We start from the raw sequence: 12,511 nt of genomic DNA on the forward strand, positions 1-12,511 counted from the left end.
AGCACCTACTGTGTGCATCCCCAAAAGCAGGTGAAGTGCCTGCTGTGTGTGTACACAAAATCGAGTAAAGTGCCTGCTGTGTGTACCTGCAAAGGTGCGTGAATTGCCTACTGTGTGCATGCGCAAAGGTGCCTGAAGTTCCTGCTGTGTGCATCAGCAAAGGTGCATGAAGTACCTGCTGTGTGCATCCTCAAAAGTGAGTGAAGTGCCTACTGTGTGCATCTGCAAAAAAACCGTGTGAAGTGCCTACTGTGTGTATCTGCAAAAGTGAGTGGAGTGCCTACTGTGTGCTGGTGCTGGGCTAAGTTATGGTGATGCCAAAAAGGCTAAAACATTACCTGGATTCAGGAGCTGCCATTCTAAAGAAGGACATCTAATGGAAATGGGCTGTGTGTGTCTAGACAGGGCAGGAGCTTATCTGGGCGGTGGGCATCAATAGCTGGGGTGACAGAGAAGGACCTTCAGGAGGGGAGGCTAAACTGAGTCCTACAGGGATTGGAAGGGTGGCAGGGAGGGGACAGAACATTCTTGGGGCTCTTCCAGGTCACTGAGGGCTCATCATTGCCAGGTCCTCAGTCTTCTTTCCCTCTCTGCAGCCTGTGACTGACTGTCCATCCCTCTCCTCTCTCCCCCATCTTCTCCCTCTCCAGGTCCTCTGCCCAATCTTCACCCAGTAGTGATCATCTCTTTGTGTGACAATTCTCAGACCTCCTTATCTAGCTCTTCTCCCCTTCCCCCCGCCCCCCACCTCCCGTTTGGTGCCTCTTGGGCATCTCCAATGTATGTCCTGTAGCCATCTCAAACTCAACATGTCCAAGACTGAACTCATCATTTTTAGCCCCAACCCTCCCCCATTCTGAACACCGCCCCCCCCTCCCAGTCCCCAATGCTTATAACCTAGGTGCCCTGCTTATCTCCTCACTCATTTATCTTTGGCTTTTTCCTGCCCCCAATATTCAAGCTGTTGTCCCAGCCTGTTGACTCCACCTCAGCAGCATCTCTCTAATATCCCCTTCTCTCTTCTGACTCAGTCCCCATCCTGGAGCACACCCTCATCACCTCACATCTGGGCCATAGCAATAGCTGCTGGGAGATCTGTCTGCCTCTAGTTTCTTCCCAGTCCAACCCATCCTCAATCAAGCTGCTAAAATGATCTTCCTAAAACAAAGATCTAACAGTGTCACCCCCAACTCAACAAACTGGGCTGGGAGCAGATACAAAATCACTTTGGCATAGCCCCATGCACCTTTCCAGTCCTATTGTACTTTACACCACCCCATAATGTAGTTTTGGATCCAGTGACACTGGGCTCCTGGCTGTTTCTCACACAATATCCTCCATTTCCCACCTCCGGACATTCCCTCTGTCAGTGCCCCTTGCCTGACTGTCATCGGCCCCCATGTCATCCCCCTGCCTGGCTCTGCTCTTCAGCCTCGCACCTCCTGTCTTCCTTCACATCTCACTTTCCCCAGGAAGCCCTTCTCTATCCCCCTTAATTCTAGGGCATTTCTTCTGTTGGTTTTCCTCAATTATAGCAAATGTTACATCAGAAATGAACAATAAAATCATTGTATCCAAGAGAGAGGATGCCTTCAACATTGGCAAAAATGAAAAAGAGGAAACTACCGATATTTTATTTTTTATTTTAAAACATACAACCATGAAATAAAATGAGCCCATTCTATTATATTTATTATTAAATATAATACATTTCTTACATTTTAACATATATACATACATATATATAATCAGAAAAGAAGATTGCATGTGAAATTATTTCTAGTTTTTATGACTTGATTTTCCTTTTGCGATAATAAAATTTAATGTTACAAAACTGCCCCAATTCCATCTGGCCTTCCTGCTATTCTCTTGTGTGAGTAATACAAATATCCAACAATTTCTTTCTTGTTCTCCTTTGGGGGGAAGGGGAGGGAAGGGCAGTCCTATTATTAGTGTCCCTCAAAATGCCAGATTTTGTCAAATTTACTTTTTGAATTAACATTCATTTTCTCCCTTTCTGAACTGATCTTCCCTCAGTGAAAAGGAAAACTCACATGCAACTTTTCCCCCCACTTAATAGGATTTTTTTCCAATTACATGGAAAGACAGTTTTCAATAATTACTCTTTTTAGATATTGAGTTCCAATTTTTTTCTCCTTCTTACTCTCTCTCCCTTCTTCCTCCCCCAGAGGGCATGCAATATGATATAGGATATATATGTATGCATATATGTGTATATGCATATATATATAGTCATATTAAACACATTTCCACGTTACTTATGTGGTGAAAGAAGAATCAGAACAAAAGGGAAAAGCCATGAGAAAGAAAGAAAAAAATTTAATAGGTGAAAATACTATACTTTGCTCTCCATTCAGATGTGGATAGTATTTTCCATCATGAGTCTTTTGGAATTGTCTTAGTTAATTTCATTGGTGAGAAGAGCTGAGTGTATCAAAGTTGATTGTTGCACAATGTTGCTGTTACTGTTACAATGTTGCTGTTACTGTGTACAATGTTTCCCTGGTTCTGCTCACGTGACTCAGCATCCCTTCACGTAAGTCTTTCCAGGGCTTTCTGAAGTTGGCCTGCACATCATTTCTTATGGAACAATCATATTCCATTACGTTCATATACCACTACTTGTTCAGCCAGTCCCTAATTGATGGGCATTCCCTCAGTTTCAATTTTTTGCAGCCACAAAAAGAGCTGCTATAGATATGTTTGTATATATGGGTCTTTTTCCCCTTTTACTGATCTCTTTGGAATACAGACCTAATAGTGGTATTACTGGATCAAAGGGTATGCATGGTTTTATAGCCCTTTGGGCATAGTTCCAAATTGCTCTTCAGAATGGTTGGATCAGTTCACAACTCCACAAATAATACATTAGTGTCCCAATCTTCCCACAACTTCTCCAACACTCACCATTTTCCTTTTCTGTCATGTTATCCAATCTGATAGGTGCAAGGTGGTACCTGAGAGTTGTTTTAATTTGCATTTCTCTAATCAGTAGCGATTTAGAGCATTTTTTCACATGACAATAGATAACTTTAATTTTTTCAGCTGAAAACTGCCTGTTTCTATCCTTTGACCATTTATCAATTGGGTAATGATGTGTATTCTTATAAATTTTAGTCAGTTCTTTATATATTTTAGAAATGAGGCCTTTATTAGAAACACAGCTCATAAAAATTGTTTCTCAGCTTTCTGCTTCCCCTCTAATCATGATTGCATTGGCTTTTGGCAGACCTTTTTAATTTAATATCATCAAAATTATCCATTTTCATTTCACAATGTTCTGTCTCTTTTTGGTCATAAATCCTTCCCTTCTCTATAGATCTTACAGGTAAACTATGCCTTGCTCATGTAATTTGCTTATGGTATCATCCTTTCTGTCTAAATCCTATACCCATTTTGACCTTACCCTTGGTATACACTGTAAGATGTTGGTCTCTGCCTAATTTCTGCCATACCATTTTCCAGTTTTCCCAGCAGTTTTTATCAAATAATGAGTTTTTATCCCAGGAGGTGGAGTCTTTGGGTTTATCAAACAGGAGGGTACTATAGTCATTGACTACTGTGTCTTGTATACTGTAGTGGCAAAGTTAAAGATCTTCCCCATCCACTAATAGGCCTCACCTGAAGCCCAGTAAGGGAAGCTTTTGTTAATTTTGATGAAGCAATGGGTCAGGAGGGTCATGATGCCTTCTAGTTTTGAAAATTGTATATATACTCTGAGATGAGGTTTTACCTTGGGGCTTACCCTTTGGAAGAAAGTTCAGGTGCCAGATGAGACTCCCAGCTTTGAAAACACGTATGTTAAGGTGTCTCTGTCGGGTGACTACATATGTCTGTCATGGTAAGACAGCTGGATCTGTCTGTTGATCCGTGATGTATGTGTTGTTTATGGTCAGACAGAAGCCCTGTTGGTCTTTATTTCTCCACTTATATTTTCTCTGTTGGTGGATGTAATTAAAGTAGATTGTTGGCCACTCAAAAGTTGCTTAACTTTGAGAAAAGCAGATCTAAGAACCTGTATAGCAGGGCCTCCTGTGTATGCCAGGGTCCTTACTGCTATACATACCTAGCTTATTCCACTGATCCACCACTCTATTTCTTAGCCGGTACCAAGTAATTTTGATGATTGTCACTTTATAATAAAATTTAAGATCTGGTATTGTTAAGCCACCTTCCTTTGCATTGTTTTCCATTAATTCCCTTGAATATTCTTGACCATTTGTTCTTCCAGATGAATTTTGTTATGACTTTTTCTAGCTCTTTAAAATATTTTGGTTATTGTCCTTGGTATGACACTGAATAAGTAAATCATTTTAGGTAGAGTTGTCATTTTAATTATATTAGCTCAGCCTACCCATGATCAGCTGATATTTTTCCAGTTGTTTACATCTGACTTTACTTGTGTGAAAAGTGTTTTGTAATTATGTTCTTATAGTTCTTGAATTTATTTTAGCAGATAGACTGCCAAATATTTTATATTGTATATGCTTTCAAGTGAAATTTCTCTTTCTGTCTCTTGCTATTGGGCTTTGTTAGTAATATATAGAAATGTGGATGATTTATGTGAGCTTATATTATATCCTGCAACTTTGAGAAATTTGTATATTATTTCAAAAATTTTTTTACTTGATTCTCTAGGATTCTCTAAGTATACTATCACATCATTGGCAAAGAGTGATAGCTTTGTTTTTGCTTTGCCTCTTCTAATCCCTTCAATTTATTTTTCTTCTCTTATTACTAAAGCTATTGTTTCTAGTATCCTACTGAATAACAAGGGTGATAATGGACGTCCTTGTTTTACCCCTGATCTTATTGGAAATGCTTCTAGCTTATCCCCATTACACATAATATTTACTGATGGTTTTAGGTAGGTGTTACTATCATTTTAAGAAAGACTCTATTTATTCCTATGTTCTCCAGTGTGTTTAATAGGAATGGGTGTTGTATTCTGTCAGAAGTTTCTTCTGTATCTATTCAGATAATCACATGATTTCTGTAAGTTTTGTTGCTGATATGGTCAGTAATGCTGGTAGTTTTCTTATTACTGATCTAGCCCTGCGTTGCTGGTATAAATCCCACCCTGTCATAGTGTATTATGCTATATAAATTTCTGTAAACTCTTTTCCAATATTTTATTTAAAATTTTTGCTTCTATATTCATTAGGGAAATTATTCTATACTTTTCTTTCTCCATTTTGACTCTTCCTGGTTTAGGTATTAGCACCACATTTGTATCATAAAAAGCATTTGGTAGAACTTTTTCTCTGCCTATTTTGCTAAATAATTCATATACTATTGGAATTAATTGTTCTTTAAATGTTTGATAGAATTCACTTGTAAATCCATCTGGCCTAGGAGATTTTTTCTTAGGGAGTTCACTGATGGCTAGTTCAATTTCTTTTTCTGAAATGGAGTTATTTAAGTGTTTTCTAGGTGAAGGATCAGCCTATTAAGGAGGACTCTAGCAAGAATCTTGCCAGCAGTAACTACGAGAGAGACCCCTCTGTGATCGTCACAGGACAGTCTATTCCCTTTACCTTTATAGAGATGGACAGTGGAGGCATCCTTGAACTCCTGGGGGCTAACCTCCTCTTGCCATATAACCTGGAATATTTGGGTCATCTTTTGTATGAGCAATGGTCCCCCTAACCTTGTAAATCTTAGCTGGAATAGAATCAGCACCAGGTGCTTTGCCACATGAAAGGAGCCTAATGGCCCTCAAAACCTCTTCTTCAGTTGGAAGTTCAGCTAAGAAGGGACTGACTTTAACCTGAGAAAAATGGTCAGTGGCCTCAGCATTGATTGATGATAGTCTGTTGAGAACACTATGGAAGTGTTCAGCCCATCTCTCTAGGATCATGTCCTTATCACTAATCAGTGTGACTCCATCAGCACTGAGTAGTTGTGATGCACCATAAGTTTTTGGTGCATAAATAGCTTTTAGGGAATCATAAAAGTGTTTTAGATTGTTACTCTCAGCATAAAACTGAATTTCATCTGCTTCTTCCTGAGCCAGGAATCCTGCATCTCTCTAAGCTTTGCTTGTACTTTATTTTTGATAGAGAGATGGCTCAGGAGGAGAAAGTGAGGCTGGTGACCTGCACAGCCCTCCCTCACTCAAAACCAAGTCAAGTGCTAGTCATGTCATCATTTCCCTGAGGTCATGGTCTTCGAAAACAAAGGATGAACACAGATAGATTTGAGTGCTTTATTTCCTCTTCTGTTAATTCGTACAGTTCATATTTTTATAAATATTCATCCATTTCATTAAGATTGTCAAATATGTTGACATTCAGTTGGCTAAAATAGCTCCTAATTATTGTTTTAATTTCCTCTCCATTGATGGTGAATCTACCCTTTTTGTATTTGATATTGGTCATTTGGTTTTCTTCTTTTTTTAAGTCAGATTAACCAATGGTTTACTTATTTGATTGGTTTCTTCATAAAATCAGCTCTAAGTTTTATTTATTAGTTCAATAGTTTTTTTAATTTCAATTTCATTAATCTTTCCTTTGGTTTTAAGAATTTCTAATTTGGTATTTAATTAGGGATTTTAATTTGTTCTTTTTTCTAGCTTTTTTAGCTGCATGCCCAATTCATTGATCTCTTTTTTCTCTATTTTATTCATGTAAGCATTTAGAGACATAAAACTTGCCCTAAGAACTGCTTTTGCTGCATCCCATAAATTTTGGTATGTTGTCTCCTTATTGTCATTCTCTTGGATGAAGTTACTTGTTTTTATTTGTCGTCTGAGCTACTCATTCTTTAGGATGAGATTACTTTGTTTCCAATTAATTTTTATTCTATCTTTATTACTTATTTATAATACTTATTACGTGTAGTTTTTATTGTATTTTATTGTATCATAATGTGAAAAGGATGCATTTAATATTTCTGTCTTTATGCATTGGATGGGGAAGTTTTTAATCCCCTAATACATGGTCAATTTTTGTATAGGTGCAATGTGTCACTGAGAAAAGTCATATTCCTTTCTTTTTTTTTTAATTAATTAATTTAACTTTTAACATTCCTTTTCACAAAATTGTGGGTTGCAAATTTTCTCCCCATTTGTCCCCCCCCCCCCACAAAACACCGAACATTCTAATTGCCCCTATCACCAATCTGCCCTCTCTTCTATCATCCCTCCCTTCCCTTGTCCCCATCTTCTCTTTTGTCCTGTAGGGCCAGATAACTTTCTATACCCCTTTACCTGTATTTCTTATTTCCTAGTAGCAAGAACAGTACTCAACAGTTGTTCCTAAAACTTTGAGTTCCAACTTCTCTTCATCCCTCCCTCCCCACCCATTCCCTTTGGAAGGCAAGCAATTCAATACAGGCCATATCTGTGTAGTTTTGCAAATGACTTCCATAGTAGTCGTATTGTGTAAGACTAACTATATTTCCCTCCATCCTATCCTGCCCCCCATTGCTTCTATTCTCTCTTTTGATGCTGTCCCTCCCCAAGAGTGTTGACTTCAAACTGCTCCCTCCTCCCATTGCCCTCCCTTCCATCCTGCCCCCGACCCTGCTTATCCCCTTCTCCCCCACTTTCCTGTATTGTAAGATAGGTTTTCATACCAAAATGAGTGTGCATTTTATTCCTTCCTTTAGTGGAATGTGATGAGAGTAAACTTCATGTTTTTCTCTCACCTCCCTTCTTTTCCCCTCCACTAAAAAGTCTTTTGCTTGCCTCTTTTATGAGAAATAATTTGCCCCATTCCATTTCTCCCTTTCTCCTCCCAATATATTTCTCTCTCACCGCTTAATTTCATTTTTTTAAGATATGATCCCATCCTCTTCAATTCACTCTGTGCTCTCTGTCTCTGTGTGTGTGTGTGTGCGTGTGTGTGTGTGTGTGTGTGTATGTGTAATCCCACCCACTACCCAGATACTGAAAAGTTTCAAGAGTTACAAATATTGTCTTTCCATGTAGGAATGTAAACAGTTCAACTTTAGTAAGTCCCTTATGACTTCTCTTTGCTGTTTACCTTTCCATGCTTCTCTTCATTCTTGTGTTTGAAAGTCAAATTTTCTTTTCAGCTCTGGTCTTTTCATCAAGAATGCTTGAAAGTCCTCTATTTCATGGAAAGACCAATTTTCCCCCTGAAGTATTATACTCAGTTTTGGTGGGTAGGTGATTCTTGATTTTAGTCCCAGTTCCTTTGACTTCTGGAATATCATATTCCACGCCCTTTGATCCCTTAATGTAGAAGCTGCTAGATCTTGTGTTATCCTGATTGTATTTCCACAATACTTGAATTGTTTCTTTCTAGCTGCTTGCAATATTTTCTCCTTGACCAGGGAACTCTGGAATTTGGCCACAATGTTCCTAGGAGTTTCTCTTTTTGGTAATCGGCGGTAATCGGTGGATTCCTTGAATACTTATTTTGCCCTCTGGTTCTAGAATCTCAGGGCAGTTTTCCTTGATAATTTCATGAAAGATGATGTCTAGGCTCTTCTTTTGATCATGGCTTTGAGGTAGGCCCATAATTTTTAAATTGTCTCTCCTGGATCTATTTTCCAGGTCAGTTGTTTTTCCAATGAGATATTTCACATTATCTTCCATTTTTTCATTCTTTTGGTTTTGTTTTGTGATTTCTTGGTTTCTCATAAAGTCATGAGCCTCCATCTATTCCATTCTAATTTTGAAAGAACTATTTTCTTCAGTGAGCTTTTGGACCTCCTTTTCCCTTGGGCTAATTCTGCTTTTTAAAGCATTCTTCTCCTCATTGGCTTTTTGAACCTCTTTTGCCAGTTGAGTTAGGCTAGTTTTCAAGGTGTTATTTTCTTCAGCATTTTTTTGGGTCTCCTTTAGCAAGGTGTTGACCTGCTTTTCATGCTTTACTTGCATGTCTCTCATTTCTCTTCCCAGTTTTTCCTCCACCTCTCTTACTTGATTTTCAGAATCCATTTTGAGCTCTTCCATGGGCCTAGGGTATATTTATTTTGTATGTGTGGGATACAGAAGCCTTGACTTCTGTGTCTTTCCCTGATGGTAAGTATTGTTCTTCCTCATCAGAAAGGAAGGGAGGAATTATCTGTTCACCAAGAAAGTAACCTTCTATAGTCATTTTTTTTCCTTTTCTGGGCATTTTCCCAGCCAGTGACTTGACTTCTGAGTTTTCTTTCCATACCCACCACTCTTCCAGATCTGCCCAGCCAGTGCTTGAGGTCTGAGATTCAAATGCTGCTTCCCAGCCTCAGGGCTTTGGGTGGGGGCGGGGCTGCTATTCAGTGTGAGATTAATTTCAGGTGCTCAGGTGGGAGCAGGGCTGCCACACAGGGCTCAGTTCCCTCAGGAGGTTTATGCAGAGACCTTCAACAATGGATCTGAGCTCCTGCCTGCTTGGGGAGCCTCTGTCTGCCGCCACCCCTGCTGCTGCCTCCCGAGGGGGCCTGAGTTATGGGGACACCCCACTCCCCTCTCGACCAGCCAAAGAGACCCTCTCACCGACCCTTGTCACCTGTGGGTGGAGGGACCTGTGCTGCTGCTGGAGATTCTGTCCCTGAAGCCTGCTCGGATCTGCTCCTCTTGGTGCAGTGCGGCCAAGGCAGGGCTGCGCTCTGCTCCGGGTCCCGTTCACGAGGGACCTTTTGCATCAGGTTTTCAGGTCTCTCTGGAACAGAAATCTCGTCCACTCCGTTGTTCTGTGGCTTCTGCTGCTCCAGAATTTGTTGGGAGTTCTTTTTTACAGATATTTTATGGGTTGTGGGTTTGGAGCTAGCATATGTGTGTCTTTCTACTCTGCTGCTATCTTGGCTCCTCCCATATTCCTTTCTATCTCCATTCAGTTTTCTCCAGAGGTCTACCATATCTAACTTTTCTAAAATTCTATTCCCTAACTTCTTGTTTATTTTGTGTTTTGATTTATGTAATTCTGAGAAAGGGAGGTTGAGGTGCCCCACTAATATAATTTTGCTCTCTATTTCTTACTGTAACTCCCTTAACTTTTCCTCTAAGAATTTGGATGCTATACTATTTGGTGCATGTGTGTTTAGTAATGATATCACTTTATTGTCTGTGGTAACTTTTAGTAGGATGTAGTTTTCTTCCTTATTGCATGTAATTAGATCTATTTTTGCATTTACTTTGTTTGAGATCAGGATTGTTACCCGTACTTTTTTTTCTTTAGCTGAAGCATAATATATTCTACTCCAGCCTTTTATCTTCACTCTGTGTGTATCCCTCTGCTTCAGATATGTTTCCTGTAAACAACATATTGCAGGATTATGGTTTTTAACCCACTCTGCTAGCTTGCTTCCATTTTATGGGAGAGTTCATCCCATTCACAGAATTATGATCAATATCTGTGTCTTTCTTTCCATCCTATCTCCCCCACTTATACTTTTCTTCTTTCTTCCTTCCTCTCCTCACTACAATTTTGCTTTTCACTATTGCCTCCCTCAATCTGCCCTCTCTTCTGTTAGCCCCCTCCCTTTTCTTTCCCTTTTACCTTACCACTTTTTCCCTCCTTTCTATCCACACCTTCCCTTTTCTTTCTGCTTTCCCCTACAAACTTCCTGTAATATGAATTAGATTTCTGTACCTGAGTATGTTATTCCCTCTTTGAGCCAAATCTGATGACAGTAAGGTTCTAACAATGCTCATCTCAAAGTGAGAGTTTTTTGAGGCCTGAGGTGATATGATTTCTTTTCTGGCAGTTGGGAAGGAGCCAGTAAAAAGGAAGAGACTGAAAATTAATGAGAAAATAGAGATGATAGAGTAGGGCATATTACTGGAGGAGCAGGGCCTCCCCTCCTCCCTCCCCCTGTCATCAGAGACTGGGAGAAAGTAGGAAAAGAAGTTTTCTAATTTATGTGAGATTAGGAAGAGATAAGAAAGCTCAGTGTAGATGTCCAATTGCTTCAAGGAAATATGAGACCAAATTCTCAACTGAGAGGGTTGGTGAGAACAAGCCATGTTGGAGGGTCAGGGAGGAATGAAATGATCTGGAAAAGCTAGGCCAGGGAACCAGTTAGGGAGGTGTCAAAGGATTGCCTTGCCAGAGTCAAGACCCAGGTGAGGTGATGTTACTGAACTTTATAGTGGACCCAAGCAACCTGGTTTCATGATTTTCTCTCTTCATTAGTCAGCATGTGAGCAGGCAGGAAGGCCAGTATCTTATCTTGAAGCAATCCAACGCTGAGGCTTGCTTACATCACCAAGCCAAGCTCCTTTATGATTTGTATGGTCCAGTCTGTGTCTCCATTCTTGAAGAATGATTGGCCAGATCCACATAGGTGACTGCCACCTTCAGTTTAGGGAGATGGGAGATAAATTCCCAGGTGTTCCATAACAAGACACCCTCCAGCAACCTTTGGGATCTCTAGCCTTGCGTCTGGTCGGGTCCCATCCACGTTAGAACTGGACAAAGGTAACTCCTTGTAGGTTACAGTGTGAAAGAAGGAGACAGAAAACAGGACTGAGGCCAGAATCTGCATGTGACCAAAGGAAAGAGACTAGATTCCAGGGACTGCAGGAGAGGTCAGGGCCTCGTAGGACAGTGGCAGTTCAAGGAGAGCAGAGTTGAGGAACAAACAGTAAAAGTGATAATAATGATAGTTAACAGTTATATAATGCCTCGTCTGATCCAAAACATTGCAAGCATGATCTCATTTGATCATTGTGAGAATCCTAGCAAGTAGCTGCTGATATTATCCTCCTTTTACAGATAAGGAAACAGCATTGTGACCCTGTGCAAGTCATAGTATTTCCATTTGCCTCAGTTTCCTTATCTGGTCCACTCCCTACAATCTTGGAACTTAGCAATGCCTTCCCAAAGAAATCATTTTTCAGATGGTGCAAAGTGGTAATTGTAAGCACAACAAATTGAAGTATAGGATGTGACAAGCATCATAGTTTTTAAAAAATCCAATCACATTTGTATTTTAAAAATTCTGACCTCAAATTACATTTTATAGTGTGTTTCTCATGCTGTTCATTGAGCTTGAATTCATATTTCTGCAGCAATGCTTCTAAAACGTGTCCTACCAGGTACCAAGTGTCCTACATACACAGGGTGCTTGTTTCAATGGCTGCTTACATAATGGTCTCTATACATGCTTACAGATACAAACAAATAAACACGTAATAATAAATAGTATTTCTTTAAAAAAAAATAGAGAAAGACCATCTAGTTCTGTGGACAAAGCGTGCCCAGTCACAGGATTTGAGTTTAATCTCAGTTGCAGGGATGTTGATCAGGTCATTCAGCCATTCGGAGCTCATAATCTGAGCTGGGCCAGCAAAAAGAATGGTAGTTTTTCCTGTATTGGAGGCTTGTGAGAATCCTGTGTTTTGTACCGGGAAACTCTTTGTAAACCAAATCATCCTGGGGATATTCGCCAAAGGCGTTTTCAAATGATGCATTCTGCCCATTTAAATTTGAAGACTCTTTTTCCCTAAAGAAATAGATTACAAATCCATTACTTTCAGTCAATGGAAGGAAAAGGATATATTGTGTATGTGTGTTTGTGTCCATAAATACAT

The 12,511-nt window shown here is 39.8% G+C and overlaps 1 protein-coding gene and 1 long non-coding RNA gene across 4 annotated transcripts in view; one reads left to right on the top strand and one right to left on the bottom strand.

The window, feature by feature from the left end:
• The window catches only part of LOC140508222 (uncharacterized), a 36,634-nt gene that overhangs the window by 854 nt on the left and 23,269 nt on the right, over positions 1 to 12,511 (top strand). The window lies entirely within an intron of this gene.
• The window catches only part of LOC140508236 (uncharacterized), a 43,311-nt gene continuing 40,888 nt past the window's right edge, over positions 10,089 to 12,511 (bottom strand). Inside the window, exon 4 of one of the 2 annotated variants that reach the window (XR_011968351.1) lies at positions 10,089 to 10,227. This is a non-coding gene — a long non-coding RNA (uncharacterized lncRNA). Of the gene's footprint in view, positions 10,228 to 12,047; positions 12,424 to 12,511 lie in introns of those variants that run through there. The other variant, XR_011968350.1, reaches the window with a different exon arrangement.

Source organism: Notamacropus eugenii, chromosome 5, assembly GCF_028372415.1.
Source record: "Notamacropus eugenii isolate mMacEug1 chromosome 5, mMacEug1.pri_v2, whole genome shotgun sequence".
In the NCBI taxonomy this organism is placed as follows: Eukaryota; Metazoa; Chordata; class Mammalia; order Diprotodontia; family Macropodidae; genus Notamacropus; species Notamacropus eugenii.